General features: G+C 43.7%; 1 protein-coding gene across 2 annotated transcripts in view; it reads left to right on the top strand.

Moving 5' to 3' along the window:
- Window positions 1-25,200, top strand: part of si:cabz01090165.1 (leucine-rich repeat and fibronectin type III domain-containing protein 1-like protein) — a 102,935-nt gene that overhangs the window by 48,291 nt on the left and 29,444 nt on the right. Inside the window, exon 1 of one of the 2 annotated variants that reach the window (XM_081716198.1) lies at window positions 21,220-21,387. The exons of the other annotated variant lie outside the window; for it this stretch is intronic. The gene's annotated coding sequence lies outside the window, so the exon portion shown is untranslated. Of the gene's footprint in view, window positions 1-21,219; window positions 21,388-25,200 lie in introns of those variants that run through there. 2 annotated transcript variants of the gene reach the window in all.

Raw genomic sequence — 25,200 nt, forward strand, 5'->3', positions numbered from 1 at the left:
AGAGGCATTCTGCCGTTTGGGCAAAGTTAAAACACAACGCAGGCTGGTGGTTTTTCCAGCATCGTTATGTCTCTGCGACATCTGGCAGTGCGAGGCCAGCACTAGCGCAGAGTAGCAGTCATTTGATTTGCTGGGCCTGTGCTGCTGAGTTTGCGTCCCGAGTGACCTGGCCAGGGCTCAGGAGGCCTGACCTTAAGCTTCAGAGCCAGCACTGTCCCTGAACTCTGTGCACATTAGCATGTTTGACTTTGGAGTGGTGTAAGGTCTGTTACACATTCTGTATTTTATACATTACATATATTACTAATAAAATACATATGCCTCATGAATGTAATTTTATAAATGTGAGATGTAAAATGATAAAGTAATGGTAACTGGTTTATTATGGCATGTTAGTGAGGATTAAATAGTAGGATAGCTGGATTAAAGCAGACAGAGAAATGCCTTGTTGGTTTGGAAGTGGGTTGATATGCATGCCCTTTAATAAAGCTAGACAGAGGGGTTGTTTTGAGCAATAAGAGCACCGATGCTGGAAAAGCAATGATTCTGAATTTTTTGTTGTCTTGCATTCCCCTATGTGTATTCCTTCGCTCTGCCAGATTGGACTGGATGAGCATCTTGCTTTTATTGAAAAGGAAAGATTTTATATGTACTGCTGCTACAATGTCATGCCTGAGAAGATAAGCAATGTCATCAGTAAATGTGCATGTGTGTGTGTGTGTGACTGTGTCAGTCAATTATGACTGTGTGTCTACACGTTAGTGTGCATGTGTGGGTGTCTGCTTGTATGTTTTGAGCGTGTGTGTGTGTGTGTGTGTGCATGTGTCAGTGTAATGTGTGTGCACTCACCAGTGTTTTTCCTCATGGGTTTGGCTCTCTCTCTGGCTGTATATGTGTAAGACAGTGACATTTTCTTAGATGTGACTCATTTGCACTCTGCAGGCCAAATAGGGCAAGAAAAGAGAGAGATTGAGAGTGAGAGAGAGGCAGTGTCAGAGTGTAAAAATCACTGTTCATCTCACAGCCAGAAAATCAGGTCTGTTTATAGCTGCATGCATTCTGTATTCTGTGTGCGTGTGTCTGTCTGTCTGTATGTCTGTGTTACACATTTTTTGTGTGCAGGTACATGATGGAAATCGGTGAAAACTGTTGTTAGAGATGACACTGCCCATAACCTTCCTAAAAATGTACAAAAATATGACATTCTGGGCCAAATTCGTAAAACCAACTGCCAGATTTAACGTAACTTTAACAGCAAATGGTGCTCCAGTAACACATTTCCTCATTCATAAATGTGGATTGCTGGCATATATTAGCACTTGTGTGATATATGATGTTATCGCCTTTTGTTCTCATTTGCATATAACATTAGCGATTCTTAATAGAACACTGCTCTGCAAAAAATAGCAGCTGAACCTGTCAGTAAATTCCCTGTTAATAAGCTGATGCGGATCGCATGTTATTTTTTCTATCAGTTTTTCTCCATCAATACAAGTCTTCAGCAAAAATTCTGCACATACACCCATTTAGCTAATTGTCAAAGTTATTTAAAAGGCGCATTTTTGGTCTGTTTGCAGTGAGCAAGATGGTGAACTTTGCAACTACTCTAGTAGAAGTACACAAAGAGGAAGATGACATGCTTGAGCAGAAGCCCCGAATGCCACAAACCTTTGCCATAAGAAATGCAAATTTAGGTGTTACATAAGAAGAAACTATAAACAAATATAGATGGCAGAGAGATTTGGTGCTCAACCATGATTTAGAAGAAATGCTGAAATCAACAGCTCAGCACAACCATGCCGTTCCCATCTTGGTAATTTACAAATGCATTACATTTTTATGTAACTTGCAGTTTTAATTATCCCACTGGTCTCACAACTGGGGTTATTAACTCATCTGTCTCTTGGCACAGGTCTTTAATATGTATTGCTTCATTTACATGTCGATTGTGATTGGCTTTCACCTTGAGCACAGGTGAATTTACTACAGCAGAAGGTTATTTATAATTATTGCCACAGCAACTTCATGAATAGGAGTCAAATACCGTGTCACACATTTTGCTTGGTGTAATACGGTTAACTTCATGTTTTATGTATCTAGCCCTCTGTTTGTTTGTGTGTATAGGTGGATATGGGTTTGGCTGTGTGTGCACCCAAGCTCATCCAGGCAAATGTGAAGCAACACTTCAGGGCTATTTGCTGTAAGCCAGTGGATCTCTTATATTGTTTTCTTAACCTTGTGGAAGCATCATATTTGAAATATTTTGAGTATGATCCCTAATGACTCCGCTAGTGATGTATCAGCTCCCGGCTGGAGAGTTACCCAATGTTGTATGTTGCATTTTTAATAGCTCCTTCATGTTCTGTAGCTAGAAAAACATTGGTTACTGAAACTAAGCAATGCCTTTAAGAGCAAGTAGGTTGAGGAAAACGTCACATCCTCGTATGAATATTGAAGGTTTACATTACCAACTCCAAGGCCATTGTCATTGTGTCTGATGAGGTTTCAGTAGTTCCTGATCACAGCCATGAAGCTAAAGCCAGCCAAAGAAATGAACAGTTCATAGCATTCCACTCCTGCAGACGGCGGGGGTTGCCTTTTGCACTGTGAAAGAGCACTGAGAAAGGGAGTTTGCGTCAGCTGAAGGAAGCTGACCCTCTCTGTAATGAAAGCTCCACTCATAAGGCCTTGCAGTGCAGCGTAAAGAATCCGTTCGAGTCTCATTAGCAAAGGGAGAAAATGTCAAAAAAGACAAGAAATGTCAATCCTGTCATATTCCACCAACCCCAAAAGTGTTCACTTGTGCACACAGGACTGATTTACATTTAAAATTTAGGAGGTTTAGTAGTTTCCTTGAGGCGTGAACTCTCCTTGGTTTTATGCCTCCTTGAGAGTCTATTCAGGCTTCATCGAAGAGGACCTGGGTGGTTGATTCGTAATCCACCCATAGTAGCTCAGGAGTGTGCCCTATTTTATCTACACTCTACTGCATGTTGGAATACTTCTGTTCTCAGTGGAAGGCATAGGCCAGCCTATCATTCATCTTCCACTCTGCTGATGAATGGAAACCAATCTGCACTTCTGCTCCAGTACATCGTGCCACTGAGCAGTAGAAGGGCTTCCCTTACTCAGTGTTTTCGACTTGATTAGAATCAATTGCCATCCGGTAGGTAAATAAATATGAGGAAACATGAACCCCTTTTCAGATATCCTGACAATCTCTTTATCTTAATCAGCATATTTTTTTTCTTTCCATATTTACATATCTCACGACACCCCTCGCTTCTACCTCGCCCTGCCCACCACCCTTTTCTCGCTCTCTCTCAGTCTGTCAGGTGTTACATAAATGACTGTGGGGCCAGGGGACCATGCGCTATAAAGTGGAGGGACTCCAAGCTGTCCTAAAGAAAGAGAGAAAGAGAGAGAGTGAGAGAGAGAGAGAGAGAGAGAGTGAGAGAGAGAAAGGAAAAGGGAGGGGGGAAGAAAGAGGACTGAGTGAAGAACTACAGAACCGTTCATCTGCCATCTCCTAGGTTCATGTGACTTCAGGGACTGCATAACAGGGCTGTCCTACAAAGAATGGGACCAGCTTTCCCAGTGGCTTCCACTAGGACACTTTGACTGGAGTTGCATTGACTACCCCAGCTAAAAATACATAGACAGACATACTTTTTTGAAAAAAAAAACAACAAAGATGTTCTTTTACAGTTTTTTTAGTACAATCTCCTGCATGCTTGACCCTTTTCACCCAGAATGAATACTGTCACTAGTCTCTGACCTTTTGATGCCACTCTCTTATTGCAACTGCACATATCAATCCTGTAGGACTGTAGCAGGACACAAGCTCATGGACAGAAACCCTGTGATAACTCACCAAAATATAATAAATAAATGCCAAATATTAGAATTATTCAGTTATATGTCTCGTAAGAGCACATGCCTGTCTCCACATGCCTGTTCGAACTTCTGAAGCACTGAATAAGTGTTTAGGCAATAGGGAAAGTTGAAACTGTGCAGGGCAGCCAGTCCACAGGACTGGAGCTGAAAAGCCGTCCTGTGGGTCATGATAAGCTGGTGCTATTGTCATGGAATGCTTCAGGTCTGTGTGAATTCAGAATCATAATGGTGGTCACATACTACACAGTCCTAGTTTACAATTCACAATTATGCATTTCATAGAGCTGAATGAAGGACTCTGCTGCAAGCACACAATTTATATGAATGAGAAGCAAATGTCATTATGCACAATTCTGATGCGAAAAAATATGAAAACCAAACTTAATTAAAAATCACAGTACCAGGGTAAACACTAAGTGCCGAATGAGTGTTCAGACCACAACGACTGGGTTATGACATCTCTGCTCATTTGCAATGCAAAGTAGTGCAGTTGCTGGGAGACAAATAAGGTGTGTGTGTGTGTGTGTGTGTGTGTGTGTGTGTGTGTGTGTGTGTGTGTGTGTGTGTGCGTGCGCACATGTGTGTATTTGTGCTTGTGTATGCAAGTGTGTATTGGTGTGTGTTTGTGTATAGTATTGGGCACAGATTTCGCGATGCTGCTTTACACTTCAACGATCTGTCTGCAGACTGTTTATCAGCTTGCGCTTGCTTTGTGTGTGTGTGTGTGTGTGTGTGTGTGTGTGTGTGAGTGTGTATACGTGTGTGTGTGTCCATGTTGGTTGTGAATCTGGCTAAGTCTCATCTAAATTTTCTTTATTACTTTCAGCTTGTTTTAAAGCTTGGATTCCTTTGCTATTCTTTTCACATGCAAGGATTGCCCTAAAGCTGGATCTGCCCTAGCAAACAAGCTCAGACTTGCCTCTCATGCTGCAGATTTTGGACTGTTCACTACATCATACGGTCTCTGAATGCATTATCTGCTCATAAAGCAGATGAGGGAGTTATTCCTGAAGGGAATTCATAAGTAAATACAAGAATGACTGTTTTGGTAATTAATGGTTTAAAGTATAGGCTTTTAATTGTTTTCAATTTACCAATTCGTCAGTTTTAATCAAGACATAATCGTTTGAGATATTTCTCTGAACCCACTTAGACTTATTGCATAGCCATCATATAGAACTCTTTTTTTTATTGTGGGAATATGTCAGTACCTCCATGTCCACCAGTATAGAGAGGTATAGTCAGAGTAGCTGAGTTGTGAAACCCAAAATAGAGTAGCTGCCAGTGCGCAACTGGAACAGATATGTGAAGGCCACTATCGCACATCAGGTTTTGATGTTCCATGGACGGCCTGTAGTGGTGTGCCGTGGAAGGCCTGTAGTGGAGACTCATTGCCGTGGGAGAGGCTTAAGCTATTCGGGCATGCTGCCTGTTCCCGTGTACGGCTATGTGTTCTCACTGTCCACAGACAGGTGCTCCAGAGGTTCCAATGCAGCTAGCTGTACCCTGCGGTTACCCTGCAGGAGACGACTGGGAGGGTACAGGCAGTGGACTGGCATGGTGATAATAAAGTGCTGGACACACTGAGATAATATCTGACAAATATGCCTGCCTGGAAACCAAATTACAAGCAGGTGTTCATGATTTGGGCACCCTCCCCCTCTTCAGTCCCTCTCGCGCCAATGCATGTAGTTTACCGTCATGTCTTTCTCTTGCTGTCTTCGAATCTCTCTTTCTTTCTTTCACTTTATTTTTCTTCGTCACGCACGGTCTGGGAACGGTCTTGCCCCTTCCCGTTTCGTGTGGCGTTACTGGGGCTGTTTGTCTCTCACAGACAGGCAGCGACCCAGCAACGTCTCCTCCACTCACCCTCGAGGCCCTGAGAGTGGGGACTTCCTCTATTGATGCAACTCCAACTTGCGTCCCCCGACACATAGACCTAGCTGCGGCGGTTCAGAGGCAGCCATTGGGTCACGCCTTCGCCTTCTTCCTGCCCTCGCCTCGGCTTTTCCTGGGAACGCTACCAGCTCCTTGCACATCTGGAGGCAGGGGCGGCAAATTGTGCTCAACTCCTGACGCTGCCCAGGCTCTGTCTGCCAGCCGGGCGTCTGTGCCACGTCACGGCAGAGCCGGGCGCCTCCGGGAAAAGATTTACAGAGCTTTTTCTGCAGCTTCACGCCTCACTATTTTTTTGACATTACTGAAAGACTTGTGCTGTATGCAGCCTTAGAATTTACTGTGTCAGTTTGCAAAAGATGAGAAGGGGGCACCAGAGGACAGAGGACAGGCAGTTCAATAATGTCAGTTCCATTAAAAGAAGCATGAATCTGCACCACAAGTACTTGGGAATACAGTCTGTCTAATGAAAGAGAGCAGTATTCCACTGGACAGAGTCCTGATTCATGTGGTAGATTAATCTGGAACTCCCCACCCCCTTGCAAGTCTGCGGACGCTCAGAGGCATTGCAAACCAAGGGATTTGCTTGGCTGCTCTTCTGATTGGCTGTGCATGTTGGTCTGGCTATGGCTGCGTCACTGTTCATTTGCATAATGACCATTAATAAACTGGCTCCTAAATTCTAATAGATGGTAATGGCAACATGTCGTCTCTTTTTTTTAACTCATGACAAAGTGTTGGGCGTGGCCACGTCGTCATTGAGCTAAGCCACACCCAGGGTCTCATCCTCACACCCCTTAAGCCACACACAGGGTCTCATCCTCACACCCCCTAAGCCATCACATCCTGCTCTGGTACAATGATAATCACATTAAAATGGAAATAAATCCACAGTGGGATTCAACTGAGACCCACATGTGAAATGGGATTTAGCTACTACTGAAGTGGGGGGGGATAAGAATGCTTTAATGGCAAAGCTGAGCTGAGAGCTTATATGTTCTTAATGACTGTCAAAATCTAGGCCAAGTTAAGGGCTTCGCCCAGCTTGCTCTCAGAAACATTTTTTTTTCCACATGTGGTAGTTTACCATAGAGTATGACCCTCATTTGTGATGGTCATGACAGACACGGGCAAAATATTAGGACCCAATCAGTGCTAGATTGAGCATTGTTAAGGATTATAAGATTGGAAATGCAGTCCCTTCTAGTGCATGCTCCATTTTCCAACTGTGTTGGAAGCACACTGATAAATGTTGAAAAACTCATCCTTTCTGGACCATTTAACAGACACCCCTACAAAATGTAGAATGTGCAAAAGATAAAACACTTGGTGTTTCATTTAGAACATCTACCGTGTCAACCTCATCGATATTAAAACAGTACATTATATGGGTCTAAAATAGCTTTTAGACCTGCTTTAAGGCTTCAATTGCAATGTATATACTTTTTTTTTTTTTTCAATGCATTGTGCTGTGCAGCTGCTTAATGTTCCAGTAACCCATACATCCCCAAACAACCACTCCCCTTATGTCTTGTTATTGGTTTGCATCTCACCACCCTGCACTAATGGACTCACTCTATTGGATAGTAATCTCTTACATGTGTCCCGCTGGGCGCAATCAGTGCTCATTGCAGCTGGGTGGGGATGGGGGGGGTCATTCATCCCCCTCTCCTCCGCTGGCTCTAATAGGGGGTACTGAGAACTGAGGCAAACTGTAGAAAATTTCGCTCTTATTTGGTCTTGCAGTTCTGGGTTTTACACAGTTTACAAGTAATTCAAAGGACTACACGTGGAACAGAGTGTATTGTTCCCCCTACTGTATCCACTAGGTTAACCTGGTAGTGGAGCTGTGTTGCTGTGTGTGTCTGTATGTGTGTGCACTGGTGAGCATGTTGGTATATATATGTGTGTGCATGTGTGTGTGCAAGCCTCTGTACAGGCGTGTACAGGCGTGTACAGCGTGACAGGATGCCGCAGGCGTGGTATCAACACAAACGCCCGTAGACAGAAGGCAGAGTAGGGCGCCAGAGGGGAGTCTGTCTGCAGTAAAAGGGTTGGATAGTGAGGGCAGAGCAGTAGGGGGTGTGTGAGCATGCAGGTGAGCATAGAACCAGCCAGTATGGTGGGAAGGGGGGGTAAGGTGTAGGCGTGTGGATGAGGTTAGAAGCAGGCAGAGCAGTGGGGGTTGAGGGGGCGGTGTAGGCGTGCGGATGAGCTTAGAAGCAGGCCAGGGAGGGGTGAGAGGAACCCAGGCAGGCTGTTCAGGTTGGTACTGAGATGAGTCGCTCATGCTGTGATTTTGGCTCTGGCCATGTCGCGTGGGAAGAGAAGTGGACATACAGAGAGCGAGAGAGAGAGAGGTTGTACCCTGAGGTATCTCAGGAGCTGTCTGACTCACACAATCCCCAGGCCAACTGGATTTTGGGGCCCACGTTTATATGAGAGCCGTGGCCTGGGCTGGGCGTTGTTCAGCATGGCCTGCCAGCCGTGAAAGATTCCTTCCTTCCGCTGTTCCCCACCTCAGTGCTGAGACCCTGTGTGCTGCCGCTCTCCAAGGTCCTGAAACAAGGCGTCACTGCTGTGAGAAAGCTTTACAGTGGTTTGCAAAAGAGGTGTATATTGTTTCTGCTCCACTTTATGATGATTCAGGGAGCTCTGCTTGCTGTGCACACCTTCATTCTACCACACTCTGTACCCACAAATGTATTACATGGATGCTGCAGTGCTTAAAAAAACAGTGCTACTTGCAGTCACTGAGATACCTTAATGGAAAAGAGAATAAGAGACTGAATGTGAACTGTATGATTTCTAGAGATTTCTAGATTGACTGTGCAGAAGCACCAGCAATATCACTTGATCTCCTGCATCCTCAGCACATATGCTGTCTCTGCACGACCTGCAGCTCTACACACACACACACACACACACACACACACACACACACACACACTCACCTACCTTACCTCTCACTCTAAATTAGAGCTTTTCTGCGTATCCATCATTAGCTTTGCTCACACTTTTATTTTTGATGTTTTTGAAGTTGCATTTTTCTTTTGAAAGGATTCTTTCCCAGATGGTTTGGGAAAGATGTATTTATTCAGTTATTATTTATTACCTCTCTCTCTCTCTCTCTCTCTCTCTCTCTCTCTCTCTCTCTCTCTCTCTCTCTCTCTCTCTCTTTCTCTCTCACTCTCGCTCTCTCAGTTGCAGATGTTAAAAGTTCAGAGAAAATATTTTAATCTTTGAAGGCTTTTTATCTCCTGTCTGTGAGCTGTTTTATAAGGTGTGTGTGTAGAGTGTGTGTGTGTGTGTGTGTGTGTGTGTGTGTGTGTGTGTGTGCTGCTTGCACATCAGCCTGTTAATGCAGTCCCCAAGCTGCCATTTTGAAACCACTTACATGTCTCTTTTTTGTTCTCTCACTAAAATGGACAACACAACCTTTGTTAGAATTAATCCCACATTTATACCATGAAAGTTAAGAATAGAGGGATTACAAACATCCTTCTTTTATTCTGAATGTTTTTTATGAAGTGTTATGTATGTTCTGAGCACAAATGAGCACAAACACATAAATTTGTACAAAACATGCTGCAAAGGCAACATGCAGAGCTTAAACCAGCGTTTATGCTGATGGGGACTGGTGTAATTGGGAGAGATTGCTAGAGAGAGAGAGAGAGAGAGAGAGAGAGAGAGAGAGAGAGAGAGGAAAAGAGAGAAAGATGACTGTAGACTCACAGACACCTTGGCCATCTGTCCCCCCCACCCACAGCCATACCATAGGCTGTGCTCCCCTCCTTCTCAGGCTGGCCCTGTAAGATCCCCCTGCTGTTCCACTTCGCTATTCGCCCGTATGGCAAGGTGCGCTGTGATGTCATGGAAGCTTGTCAAAGCGCGTCATAGCAACGTGTGGGGGAATTTCTGCCGAGGCGGAATAGGGAAGACCCTCCCCCCGATCTTGGAGCACCGTGCACCCCTGCTAACACTGAGCTGGGTTCCCAGTCACCTTTAACTAGTACTTTCCTGCTTTCCTTTCTCTTTTGTAGGAAATGAATTACAGATTCATGGCAGAGCAGTGAAAACACAATGTACCAACATCGGTGCTTGGTGCTGGCGATGGGGAACTAAGGGGAGGCCCTACCCTTCTCACTGCCCACCATCTTTTCTGGGTGGCGGGGCCACCGTCTGATCTTAATCAGCTACATGGTCTCACAGATGCAGTGACCAGCTGTTCAGCTTGTGCCTAAAATTATTTATATAGACATTGTTAAAGAATAGCTGACATATTTATTTGGATGCAGACCAGTAATTCAAATACACAAGTACCTACTCGCCAACTGCATTGACATGATAGAGATGTTAACTATATAGCAATAAGAACGTCAAAGACATCTGGTGTGTTTGACTGGTGGCGAACTTTATAGAAAAAAGAACCAACATGCCTTTGAAGCAGGATAGTATGAAGGAATGTCAGGCCTTGTGTGTGCTAGAATCTGAGGCTCTTCAGGTTCAGAGAGCTCTAAGAACTTTCCAAATGTTTTTTTTTTTTTCATCTGCTTCTGCGAGCTTCTTCAGATGGCAGATTAATGAATGTCGCCAGCTCTGTGGTTCATGCGAGGGATGTTGAGTTAAAGGAGGAGGAGGAGGAAAAGTCAGTCATCCGAAAGACAGTTGTGCAAGTATGTGCCTGTGTGTGCCTGTGTGTGTATGTGTGATGTGTAAAATTTCTCCATGCCTCCTCTAGTAGGGCACACAGCTGCTTTTCAGACAGACAGTGACATCCCTCCTCCTGGTGTCAGCTCCAGGCTGTGAGCAGGTAGGGACATGGGTCTCCCCTTCTCCCCTGCTCTCCATGTCACACACATTGGCTGAGCTCCAGCTATGCACACACACAAATGGAATGGGTACAAGTAAAGTGAAATGATGCTTTAATTCCAAATGTAAGGATATTTTTGCTTTATTACTGCTCCCTAGAAACTCAGGGATAACAGTAGCATTATTATAGACTGGTTTCTAACACTGTTGTCAAACAAAAATGAGTCAAGTCTAGATCTAGATTGGGTTTCATCAAGTCTGAGTCAAGACCAAGAATTCATAGCAGTCGAGCCTGAGTCAGGACTGGGACCGGTTCTAGGTGAGACCGAGACAAGACCAAGACCAAGATTTTTAAAAATTTTTAAGGTTTTTTTCATATTATATAGAATAAACAGAATGGAAAAATATTTGTAGTTAATTTTACATTCATTATACACCAGAGATACTAATAAAATCACAGTTTATATTATATACTATATGTAAAGTATTAAATTAAGTAATATATATTCTCTATTAAATTTATTATACAGTATTGGAAGCAAATAACAAGGTTAAGACATTTGTCTGCCTAGGTTTTATTAAGTTGTTCTAGGTTTTATTAAGTCAAAACCTAAAGTCAACTGAAGCAAAAAGGCTCATATACTCACTTTGTTATTAAAAGAACATTACAATCTGTGCTTGGATCACGTTGGAATTTTGGATTCAGTGAACAACAAACAGTACACAACCAACTTTTTGCTTGCAATGATATATACTTTGTTTTTCAGTATCTTGAGCGTAAAAGGTATTGATAATAGCATGACGGTGCAGGGGGGAAAAAAAGCTGGATGCAGGTATGAGTGCAGGCGCGAGTGCAGAAACTAAAAGGATTTCATGAAAACAAAAGCAGTTTGTACACAGCCTGACACATAAAGACAACAGCCGACACAAAGGACTGGAAACAGGACGAGTAAATACTCATGAATCAGAAAGAAGCGGCACAGCTGAGACAACGGAGAGACTGGCTGGATACAGGTGGGCAGACGTAAGCTGGTGGGTGGCAGGAATGCTGGACAGCAAGGAGACGGACAACACAGAGCACATGGCTACGAAAGCAAGAAACCACATGGGGGAGCCACACAGACAAGGGGGGGCACTGTCACAATTACTACATGAAGCTATGCAGTATGTACAGTAAATATGCAGTAATAATAATAATTATTATTATTATTATTATTTCATTCAGCTGAATAATTTTTTCCTTTACAGGAAGCACATCAAGCATACCCAAGCACATCATTCTACATTTTGTGGTCATGCAAGTGTGTGAACATGCACAGATTGAAGCTCGAGACAAGCGTTAGAACATTAATTTATGTTTTCCAGACCAGACCTGTGTATTACACACTACTGGCTTTCTAATTCAGTTACACGTATGGAACAGTCTGGAAGTATGGCCGTGAAGGCACAACATGTACTGAGTAGCCAGGTCTTACTGATTAGCCCCTTCTGATGGCCTGACTGGGCTCTCGGAGTCTCTACATCACCCGTGTTTCCCTCGGCCTTTCATCTGTGCTTCCATGCATTAATGTGCAATTTTAGTACCAGTTAGCACCAAACTTTTGAATTCATTTTGGGTTTTTTTTTTTGTGTGTGTTTTGTTTAACATCGAAGTCTCTACATCATATATTATTATTTTAATCATTAAACACACAAGCATACACAGAGATAAACTCACACTTAACCCTGCATACATACAATATATACAGTATTTTGTTTATTTTTGTCAAGTCGATTACATTAGAAGCTATTGCACTTTATGGATATTTATCAATGCTTTCCCATAAAGTGAGCAATTCCCGTATATATCTACCAGCCGCAGAAACATAATGCCCTAATCTTCAGTATTCTTTCTCTGTCTCTGTCTCTCTCTAAGTCTCTCTGCTCTCTCTATTTCTCTGCTATCGCTCCCTTTCTGTCTCTCTCTGTTCCCCACTGCTCTCCTGTCATCCCTGTCTCCCTCCCACCACTCCCACACTTTCTCTCTCTCTCTCTCTCTCTCTCTCTCTCTCTCTCTCTCTCTCTCTCTCTAGGGCATTTTCCCCTCCTCACTGTCACTGTCTAGTTTAATGGGGTGGGTGCGTGCATCTGTGTGTGTCTGTGTGTATTTGTTCTGTATGAACCGAAGGGCCCATCTGTTTAAACACTGCAGTGAGCCAGGCAGGATTGCTCCCACAATCCTCTCTGCGGTATGCTTTGGGGAGGAGGTAACGGTGCTCTCATCCACAGTGCCCCACAGTTCTAATGCTGCCTAGCTACAGCACATACTCTCTGTACTCTGAACTGCTTGCTCTTAACACTAAATCCACAATCCTAATTGCAGAAAATCTAAAGGTCAGATTGTTGTTGTTATGCCTTTGGTGGTAAGACCCTGCACACGAGTGATTAAACTTATGTCTTTGGCAATTATGATGAATTATGCTCCACTGCATTTTGTCCTAGTAGCCATTATCTCACAGTTTTGAAGTCCTTGTAATACTAGTGTATATGTAGATGCCCTTCTGTCTAATGTTGTTGGCAGGCACCCAAAGTCCATTTGTTGCTGTGTGGTCTTTTCTTGTAGCTGCTAATCCTATTTTCAGGTGTCAAAATTAAAGCAGTTGTATAACATATTTCAAGGCCACAGTGCTAGACCAATCAATTCCCTGAATCTATCCCTTAAAAATAGCACAAACAGCACACAAAGACTAATGATATGGTGTCCTGCCTAGGCAAATGGATCTGAGATCAGATCAGTGTGATAAGGGCCTCCTCGTGCCCCTTGCAACATGCCTCGGTAGCTCCGCCTCTTTCAGGGCCCACATCCCCTTACCACACTATTGCCGCGGTGACCCGAGGCAGGCCGCCTATCAGCAGATCGATGCTGACCACTGTTTGGGACTTGGCCAAGGTTGGACTTAGCTCCTCATCCCGCAGGGCCAAAGCCACTCAACACAACGATTACATGGAGCAGCCTTCCCCAGCACAGGCTTTAAAGGGTACGCAACACCAATGAAAGCCACTTGAAGTGCTAATAGTGATCGAATTTCTTTTTAGTGGAACACTGCCTGAATTTGTGTTCTTACTACTTTGCCCTGTCGAGTCAGGGGATTAAGATGTGCCGATGTTGGAGCACTGGATCTGATGCGCTTACACATAATGAAATCAGAAAATTGTCATGTGGAGCAGGGCTACACAATATATCACTTGTTACTCGTGTAACGAAGGCCAAAGGCAAACCCTACCCAGGACTCGAGCCCAGGTCTGACAAGAGGTAAATGTGAGCTCTGGCCACCAGACTGAAGAGCCAGCTCCCTGGCATAACAACCAGAGCACCCATTTGACCTTCCTAAGTGAGAGTCTCCATCACATCATCCTTCCCTTCAGAGAGTCTCCTTCATAACGTCTTCACCTCTGTGGAGCACCCTTGTGCATGACACTTTCCACCTGTCCCTCCACACACAACTGCCCTACACCATCCCCTCAAAGCAGAGGTGGGTTCATCAACCTGGGGCACGCTCCCAATGGCCTTGCCGCCATCCCACTTCTGACACCATGTGTAACGAAGGCTGAAAGCAGCCAGCCTACCCAGGACTCTAACCCAGGTCTGACAGGAGGTAAACATGAGCTCTCACAACAAGACCAAAGAGCCAGCGAGCTAGCATAGCAGCCAGAGCACCCATTTAAGTATCGGCCTCCATCACACCGTCCTCTCCTTCAGAGAGCGTCTCCGTCACCGTGCCTTGACACTCTCCATCACGATGCCTTCAGCCTTTGTTACAGGTTGTTATTACAAGTTATCTGCATGTGTTTAGCACTGCAGCCAGCAGCAGCAGTGGAGCAAGACAACATTGAGGGCAGCAACAGCAGTGAGAGCAGTAGCTGTAAAAGGCCTAAAGTTAGCCGTCTGGCTTTTCACCTTCTCAACCTGATCATGTACAACTGTTTGCCATCCTCCGGAGCAAAATGTGTGTCACACATGAGCTACTAACACGTCCGTTTTGTGATTTTAATACCATGAGTCGTCTCACAAATATGGAATTTTTTGTTGCGGGTGACGCAGGTGACTCATGCAAAAATGTACCCTTTCAGATGACAGATGTGTTCACATTGCAGATAGATATAGGTCATTTGCAATTATGAATGTGAACCATTAAGAAAAATGTAATCAGAGCAAAAAAAGCGGAATTGTACAATGTGGCTTGTAAGGCGAATGTAGTCTAAGATCACAGGAGGCTATAATATGCACATAAGCCCAACCTACATAGCATTTTCCAATTGCCTCTTATTGGATGTGCAGAATAACCTAATTAATAAAATACTATCACCTCCACATCAGTACAAAATCACACATTACTGTCTGTAAGTTTATAATAGCTTATATTTTGTTATCCCTTTACTCCACATCAGAAGCAATTGTGAACTATGAAAAAGTGTATACTATTAAATATTTTAACTCGATTGCCAATATTTAAAATAAACCAGTGACTTAAATTGGCACTACTTACCAGAACCTTATCTCGATATTAAAGTAGTTTAGTCGGTATTTACGCTAGGTGCTTATGCTTCAACAGTTTGTTTACCACACATCTAGTTAGCTAACCTAACTGCTCCTTCATGGAGGTTGGAAGCAGTTGGCTGGGAGTTTGCCCTGCAGCTGATGCACTGGCAGCTCTGTGGACTGATGCTAATGGTACTCTTAGGTGCTGGGCAGGAAGAAAGGCCAACTGATTAACAGCTTTAGCTAACAGAAAGGACAATGATTGAATGAAAAGGAACACTTATGTAATTTACGTGACTCAGTATGTGTTTTGTCTAGATGCACTCACTGGTGTGTGAACAGCATCGTTAACTATTTTAGCTTGTAACTAATGTTAGGTGGATGCTTCTGTTGTGCCTTGCTGAAACTGATAATGATGGCAGTGGTCCATCTAAAGTCGTTGTGCCGCTCAGACATTCTCGGTTCTTTTTCTTTCCTTTTTTCTACTCCGTGCTCATGTGGTTAATTAAAAGATGTGATGTAGGTGATACGATGATGAATATTTACAACGCTTAAAAGAGATATATCAGCTAATTTAATTTTTCCTCCTTTTTCATGCGTCGCTGGGTCCCTCTCACTCCTTAAGACAGGCCTATCTGCTCTCTGAAACAATCAGACAAAACAATCAGTGCTGCGTGCACTCACATGCAGGCAGAGATATCTCCTGGCATTCTCTGTTTTTTCAAGGCACTAAGGCTCTTTGCTTATGTTGGATCCAGGGGCTTAAAGCCCTAGTACGCCTTGGATTGAAGCAAGCTTTGAAACAAATCGCAAAACTTCACCAATCTGACATTTTGCATGAGTGCTCTGCAGTGCGTTTTGATAAATGACGTCTTTCACATGATCCAAAGAAGGTAATTCATTGTGGTGTAAATAATGCAGGCTGCTCTTTCACCATCTCACAAGAACGGCTCGCCATTGTTTTCTTAACAAGGCGTATCATAATCACTCTGCAATGGTATAGGAACAGTAGCCTGCTGATCACATTTTGTCCTCATTTTGTGCAGCCTTAAACTGGAGTATGAAAAACACTGATGAAGCTTAGCGTAACATCAGTAACATGATTTTTTAGAAACTCGACAATGTTTTAGAAATAAGGTCTCTGTATTAAGCAGTCACGTTGAGCTAATGTAGTCAAAGTGCGGACTATGCCCTACAGCTTGGAGACGTTCTAAAATTAACTTTGTTAATTATGTGAATGATTAACTGAACTAAGAGGGTATGAGAAAAATCAGCTGTGAAACCACATAAAGCATCTGAGAGAAACCCAAATATGCAAAGCAGCCATACTGCCTTAACAGATAAAGACATTTTCCTGACCGTCTTTAATAAATTAGCACCCCCTCGGAATATCACGACACCAAACAGCATGTAACAAGAAAACAGATCCTCCTCAGCCCAGTCATTTTTCACAGCCATGGTGTGCAAAAGCACCTGAAGAGTGAAAGAACAGCATGATAGAGGATTAAATAGCTAGAACCATGGCTGAATCCTCCTTGAGCTCTCATCCTAGAGTCATGGGGTTAGAATTCCTACATCCCCCCTTCTCTCTCTCTCTCTCTCTCTCTCTCTTTCTCTCCCTCTCTCTCCTTGTTATTTGTGAACTTTGATGACTTGTGCAGTAACGTAAAGATCGTGGAGTGAGCAGAGGGGTTACTCACTAACACTTTTAGCTTGTTTCATCTCAGCCGCTCCATCCACTGCTTCCCTGATCCAATGGCCCTTCCATTTTGTGACCAAACCTGAGTTTAAATCAATAACTGTACAGGACAGGCCTTGAGTTCACTTTTAATCTGGAGCAAGGGCACCAGGTTTCCTTTTTATTGCACAGCTCACTTTTTTTATCTCTGACTTTCTTGCTCTGCTGATATATATATATATATATATATATATATATATATATATATATATATATATATATATATATATATATATATATATATATATATATATATATATATATATATATATATATATATATATATATAGGGATATGTTTTCTATGGCTAGACTGGCTGTTAAATTGTATATAGGGCAGGATAATACACAAAATAAATTTGACAATATTTTAGGACACAGAAAGGTTAAATACGTTAAGGACCTGGCTGCCATTTTAACAAAACTAAAGCATTTAATGTGTTCATGAGAGATCTTTAAAGTGACCTGAGATGTACGTGAGTGATCCCAGTGGGAACTTAATCACTTCCCTTTAAGATAAAACCCTGGTACATGCATCTTGAAGGAGGCTTTATTAGCTATATTTTCTGATGTATTTAGCTGCCGCACTGCTGTGGTTTTCATCCCACTTTGAGGAAAGAGAATACATTGTTGTCCACATGACATATAACCTGTCAGCGGTGAACCCATCTCAGCCAATTTGTCTGTAACCAAGTGCCACACTACATGCAGGCGAGTTTGGCTCTTCTACCAGCTCTATTGACCAAAAGATTGTGTTATAAAGAGGCAGAGAGAGAAACAAAATGTGATTGATGTCCAAAGTGGTCTTTTGAAGCACGCAGTGACAACAGAGCAGACAACAAAAGAGAGAAAAAGACAAGAAAAGGCAGAAAGTCAAATGAAAGAGTACGGCAGGCATGACTTTAAGAGGCCTCTGAGTGTTCCTGTTTAGTCTCCATTAGCCCGCCATCAACAAAGCCTTTTCAGGTGCTGGGAAGGAGATGGAGTTGTCATTATGCAGGGGCTATTAAGGAGGTAATGATGACTCCTCTCACCAGTGCCAGGACTCTCCACTGGGTGCGCGCTGAAATAGTTGATGATGCTTTTGCTCTCCTCAAGTGATAAGAGAAAGAGCAATCAGAAGCCTCTCCGACAACACCCTCGCAACTTTCTGTATTTTGACATGATAAACACATTTCGCGGGCAAAGAGACGTGAGATAGCCGACCTCGGGGTTTGTAGGGGCAGATAAAACATGCTGTCACAAATATTTCCCGTGTCCTTTTCTGCCCTCGCCTCACAGATTACTCCGTGAAACGTTCCGCGATGTTTGTCTTAATGGCTTGTGGCGCAGTGTGTCATCCCTTAAAAGTGTGACGTGAGGATGGCGAGGTTTTTACGCGCAAGCGTTGGAGCGTGTCGTCCTAGCTGCGTGGTTGATCCCAGAGATGTTAGCTTTGTTTTATTGCACATGGCTTCACAAGTATTGCTCTGGCGAGGCTGAAGGAGGTTCAGTTAATCTCAAATGAGTCGTAATTTCCAATCGGGGCCCAAAAAGGGCATGCCGACATGATAACTTTCCTTTGACGCAATTCAGCAGATTCATGGAAGGAGCTGTTAAGTCATCATGGAAATGAGTCGCTTCTGCAGCCCTGCAGAAGGACAATGGGAATTGCTTAGTCATTTCTGTCACAGGTTTCCTCACTTAGGAATTTTCACCATAGCAAATGAAACATGAGATGCAAGTTCGGGCTTATTACACCCGAAATGAGACAGCGACGGAATGATTATTTCAGAGCAAAATCTAGGTGACCATGCTGTGGATGACTGTGATGATTTTATGGGCTTTTAGTCTTTGTGATCTACAACCACAGCCATTTAACTATAAACGCTGCTGTTTTAATGTTGTTTGGAGTAATAAATTACTGTCCTTTCCACAAAGTCTGGAACATCTAAGGGTCAAAAGCTATTCAGCATTTAATGAAAATGTCAGTTTTAATTAAGGTTCTCTTACAGAGATTAATGTAAGTGAAAGCATTAAAATTTGAAATACCATGTCACATAATGGGATAACGTAATACACTCGGTGCCCAATTGCCAAGTACCCACACTCAGTGACTACTTTATAAAGAACACCTATCTTGCAGGTGTACATTTTTCAGGAGTACATTTACAGACCAAAGCCTGTTGGCCTGCACAATTTGCTGCGCTCTCCCCTACTCATGACCGGACCTTTTCTGTCTATAGGATAACTACTGACCGGATACTATTGAATGGGTAGTGGTATGATAGTGGGATTGGCGCTGATATGAGTTTATCAGGCACAGCTGTAGTTCTGACATGTCAATTTCGGTTCCGGGATGAAAGACATCTGCCACCTTGAACTATCCAGCCAGCAGCAGGTGTAGTGATCAGCAACGGTCTTCTGATTTGTGGCTAGAAGATGGTGATAAACATCTGCATGGGTACAGCATACACATATAGATCTTTTTCTTTTCACAAAGGTAAATTATAGTACAACAAACTGTTAGGTCATAATACCATAAAATGGCGGATGCTGAAGCAGTTTGTATGAAGTCTCATTGGTGTTTGTTTCATGTGCATAATTTGATTCCCATTCTCACCGGAATGCTGACATCTGCTGTGATTAATTTCATGGATTTGTCGTGCCTCTGGAGTTTTGACAACTGTGCCTGGCAGAGGAAGCAATAAACTGACGAACACTGCAATGATGTTTCTGAGGATCCAGCATTTGAATGCCATTAAGAGAGATGTCTCTCCCAAATGCTGATGCTTACAGAAATAGTTACCATTAAATCATTTTCTTTGCATACATTATAGACAGATGTAATAAAACTGTTCAGTTAAACATACAGACATTTGTATGTTTGTCCTTTTGCCACTGTGTCTTCCTATGGCTTTCTGAATCAGTTTTCATAATAGCTTTGCCAGTTAGTGGACTAGGTGAATGTGTGGCATGGTTGACTGGGGGTGGTATTTCATTTCTGTCAGTAGACTGCTTTTGGATCCTGGTGTGTGGGTCAGGAGTCCTTTCAACTCACTACAGATCTAATCAGATATGCCTTTGCCCAGATGTTTGGAGATACATTCCAGAGTGTCACTTATGTAATCGATATAGACTTATCATCCTGTCAGTTGCTTGTGAAAATCACATTCTCTTTTCTAAATATGTTTGGAGTAAAGACATGAGAGGATATTAGATTAATTGATAATAGAACACTGAGCCCTGAGAGGGAGACAGAGAGATGAGACAGAGAGAGAGAGATTAGAAGACAGAGGGAAGGCCACACATACAGACAGATAGACACCGAGTGTGTAAGAGGAAGAGAGAGAGACACACAGCCAAGACAGCGCAAGGGAGTGATGGGAATATTTATCAAGTCCTAAGCTGAAGTAAAGGTGCTTCTTAGCTGCTGGCTGGTGAAGATCCTTGGCCCTTCTGCCCTCCATAAAGAGCGTGGAGAGGCTGCAGCTCCAGCAACATCCATCTGCTCTGCAAGCACCATGCCAGAAAGCCACACAACCAGACCCTCTGCTGCATATGGCCATGTGGCTACATATGTGCATGTGTGTCTGTGTGTCTGGGAGTTTTAACAACAGGTCCTGTATTGCTGTACATGTGTTCAAAAAAACATCTTTCCTTTTTTATTGTCTTTCTATAATAGTCTTACAGAGTGTTTTGTTTGTGTGCTAGCCTGGACATGTCTGCCCATTTGGGGGGGGGGGGGGGTGTTACGCGTATTTTGAGGCTGGGTTTTTCTATTTTTTCGCACCTGCATGCAAGAAATGTTTTTCATCCACCTAGCCTAGTAATGTTGCACTGAGTGCAGTTATTTTATGTGTGTGTGTGTGTGTGCCTGTGTGTGCCTGTGTGAGGACAGATGCCTGCAAGGCAAAGGGGACTGACTTGAGAGCTACCCTCTCGATGCCTTGCTAGGTTGCCTCACACAAGCAAACACTACAAAAACAAGAGCGGCAGACTTGACCAGGGCCAGCACAGAGACAGCAGAAGATAGCCTCTCCCCTGCTGAAGGGGAAGAGAATGAGGCAGGTGAGTGAGATAGACAGATAAAGGCACGACAGTGCAGAGAAGAAATCTGCCCTGGGAAAAGATGTGAAGTGGGGAAGGGAGAGAGGGAGCAAAGAACAGAGGAACCATGATTACCAGTGTTTGTAGTGGGTGGAGGTGGAGGGCAGGTGTGTGGCTGAGGTTACTGGTGTAGGTGTGGGTGTGTGTGTGTGTGTGTGTATGAGAGAGAGAGAGCCACAGATGAGAGAAGAGAGAAGACAGTGATAGATATCAGTGATTTCTCAGCATGATGAGAGGTAGAGAAGAAGGAGCACAGAGGTCTATTTCTCTGCATGTGTGTGTATGTATGTGTGTGTGTGTGTGTCTGCAGGTGCACGTGCATGCACGTCAGCAGAAGGACCATGATTCAGCATCTCTCCTGTGAAGTGTCCGTATCTCTGATTGATTTCAACTCTTTGATACTCCTTGGACAGCTCCACACAGATCCTGATTTTGAGGTTTGCTCCTAGGCTGACCCCAGGGGGCGGGGTGGGGAAGACATCACACCAGGGCTACCCAGAAGACATTCACATCAGGCCGCCAAAGTGTATAGGGGCTCACCAGGAAGGATCACCACACACAATTTAAGGTGAAAAGAGTAGAGAAATACGGCTTGGTTGATGGGGATCTGAAGCGCAATCGCTTGGGAGACTCTAGATGTGTTGGTAGTGTCCTCACTGCTTCTAGGGAGTGACAGATCTTCCAGGCCAGCCAGAGTCACAGGCAGGCATGAAAGAGCATACAAACGCAACCAGAAAGCATCAGAGACATCTTAAAAGAGATGAATTTTGGCATAGAGATCATTTCTGGAGTTCAAGGACATAGCACCAGTCTACCACAAACACACACTTGCATACAAACAAACACCTGTAAACACAGACTAGGCACATGGATGGTAGCATGTATATGGAAAAATTTATTTGGAGAGAGTGTCCTCATCAGTGCAGGGAAGAGCCTAGTACCAGTGGAGATGGCCCAGTGGGTTTCAGTTTGTTTAAACACCTTCTGAATGATCACCCCCACACCCACACATACACACATACCCACACCCACACACACACACACATACACACTTAATTTCCGAAACCCCACTCATCTCAGTGTTCTCACACTGGTCCCATTTCTATTCTTAGCAAATGGAACATTGCCACATGCATATTATCTACACATCGAGGAGAGACAAGGAGCTGAGAGTTTATATAATTATTAACATCAGATAGATAGCAGTGAGATGTGAGTCACCAGCCAAACACAGCTGTGTGTGTTTGTGTGTGTGTGTGTACATGCGTGTGGGGTGTGTGTGTGTGTGTGTGTGTGTGTGTGTGTGTGTGTGTGTGTACAGCATATTAGTAAAGTGTTAGCCAGCCACCCTGTTGTCCTTCATTCTCAATTGGAGAGAGTGTTCTCATCAGTGCAAAGAAGACTCTCCATATCCCTCACTTCCAAACCAGGCCCAGATAAACTACCATTTTCCTTGCATGTATTCTACCTGGAGAGCTAGGGCGTGCTCTGTGCACCTTCCCCTCAACAAACCATCCGCTCCCAAGAGGCCAGGAGGAGATTGGTCACAAAACAACTCTCTGAAGCATGCTCCAAAGTCTCAGCCCAGTGCCATTCTGAACTCACCCACCAGTCGAGCCAGGGGCATATATGCCTGACCCATTTGGGGCTTATGGCATTACTAACATTTAGCCTTATTTCAAAATACCACAGCAGTATCCAATAACCCGTAAAGAAACACACAAAGAAAAGAAGCAAACAAAATGTGTAGAAGCAGCATGTAACTGATATAATTGTTTAATGGTGTGGTTTGGACTTGATTATGTGATATGATGACAAAGCTCGATTGATTACAATCATGCAATAATGCTGAGCTGAAAGAAAGAGGATTGCTCAGTATTAAGCTAACACTGGACAGGAGGGTGCAGATCAATGTGTAGTGCTGTGTTTGGCTTCTTGGTGAATACTCCTGGTTCTGACTGTCAGGGCAATGTCAGAAATGGTGCCATATGGAGTTGTGATGTGTGTGTTTGTGGGGTTTTGCTGTTTCTGCTGTTGGCCGAGGCTGAGCTGCAGGATACGTGTGCAAAAGAAAAAAAGGGAAGCAAGAGGAAACATACAGTAAGAGTAAACATAAATGGATGAGATTAGAATATGAGAAAGAGAGAGAGAGAGAGAGAGAGAGAGAGAGAGAGCGAGAGAGAGAAACTTTTTACACTGCCCTATAGGAGGCCTGCCAAAAGCCTATCATCACCTTCCCAACAGGACACCTCGACACCTCGATACCAGCTAATTACTAGCCAGCCTCCCTCAACCTCAAGCACACACATCACACTAACATATGAGCAGCAGCACACATTTCAGCTTGCATTGCCTTTATTTCTATCTCTCTCTCTCACACACATACAGTCATAAGACTTCACCGTGCTGAATAACCAGAACTATGACCCAGTAAATCGACACGTTTCTTATGAAGGCTCCAAGGGCTGAGCCACATTCATCTAACCCCCTTCCTGTATCACTTTCTCCAGCCTGGTGGCAAGACATAGAAAATAATTCCTTTTAACGGTGCTATCGTTGAACCTCAATATGTGCTGTGTCACGTGTTTGTGGGAGTAGACACCACCAGAGCTTTAAAAAAGGAAAGATGAATGTGTCACCATTTTCACATTTATCTCGCAGACACAAAGACAAAGACACCACAAACGTGTGAAAGGCAAGAGTGTGTCTGTGTGTGTGTCTGTTAATTAGCTACTTTAAATAATTTCTTTCACACATTGAGGGCCCAAGACAGCCCCTCGCTATGCTCTTTCCCCACACAGGTGCTTCCTGACTTCTCAGCACACGAAGACCTCTCGAAAGTGTCACCAGATCACATCCAGAAGCTCAGAAGTCACTTCTCAAGGGCCCAGGCCCACTAGCACCGCGTGCTGTCAGGGTCATCAGGGCCCAGACCCGTTTGCGTCACGCGCTTTCACACAGTGCAAACATGCAGCAGTCATCTGCAACGTGAGCACATCCTGCTCTGACTGCAAGGGACACTTTTATCTACTATCATTTTATAGTCTAATGACACTGTCAGAGCTGAACACTGCAGTTATTTTTTGCCCCCCACCAAAACAGCTACGGCATTATGAGGAGGAATTTTATCAATCTCAAATTATTATTTTTGACAGTAGCCTGGTAGCTTTTCAGTGTTGCAGTGCAGAAATAGAATAGAATAGAATATGTTCATCGTCTGGGGAGGTTTTTATTGTGTCACTACAATGCACCCCACAACCTTGCATCAGACCCATTCAGGGACCTTCGGACTGTGGGGATTTTTCCTCCTTATGTTTTTCTCTTGGTGCACAGTGACGGTTCAGGACCCCGAGCTAGCAATGGTGCATCCTCCCTCTCGCCCAGGTGCTGTGAGCATGCCCAGGGGCATCGGTGATAGGGATGCATCGGCAGCATAGCAAAGCTGGAGTGACTGGTGGGGGGTTGTTGTTAGGACACTGATACTAACTGACCATAGTCAGGTTGGGAAACCAGACGTGTGTTCTGGCCTTGTTCCATAAATCCTGAGCCAGTGTCATGAAGAAACCTTAAACAAGTAACTTGAACCGCCCATGCTGCAGGGGTATTAACAAGCACATAAATTTCCATGGTGGGGAACAGGCCCCACGTGTCTTATCATCAAGGCCACCATTGCATGCTGGATTGGTTTTTGCCTTTATCATAGACAGAGCACTGTGGTCTTTACAGCCTATGCCGCCTGTTTATGATGTCTTCCTGTTTCGTCTGACATTTAATAGGCTGCTGATATAGGGCATTTACCTGGAGGTAATGTGTGTGCTGCAGTAAAGTGTGTCAGGAATGTTTAACATAGGTGTAGGGAATAGGCAGAATGGAATAGACGTGTTTATCTTGGATATTGGGGCTCTGCTCAATTCCGCTAGACCTCCCCTCCTTCAACTTTATATTGCCACAATAACTTGTCCTAAAAAACATAGTCTTAAAGTTAATTAGATTCGACCATACCCAGCAGAACAATTTTGAATCTCAGTAAGCTGATGTGTTTCTGGGAGGGTTTTATAATTTTCCTCTCTGGTCTTATATCGGTATCTCTGGCTGTCACGCTAACCCATGCTAAAAATGTGCGTCACAAATTGTCCTGCCTGCCAGAAATTCTTCAGTTGCTATTCAAGTCTGCAAATCACTAGGCCCTTATTTTTAAAGTGTGATTTCCTTTGGTTGTGATACCTGATGGCTGAGATAAGATGGGAGAT

This window comes from Electrophorus electricus, chromosome 6, assembly GCF_041902795.1.
Source record: "Electrophorus electricus isolate QZ-2024a chromosome 6, ASM4190279v1, whole genome shotgun sequence".
Lineage (NCBI taxonomy): Eukaryota > Metazoa > Chordata > Actinopteri > Gymnotiformes > Gymnotidae > Electrophorus > Electrophorus electricus.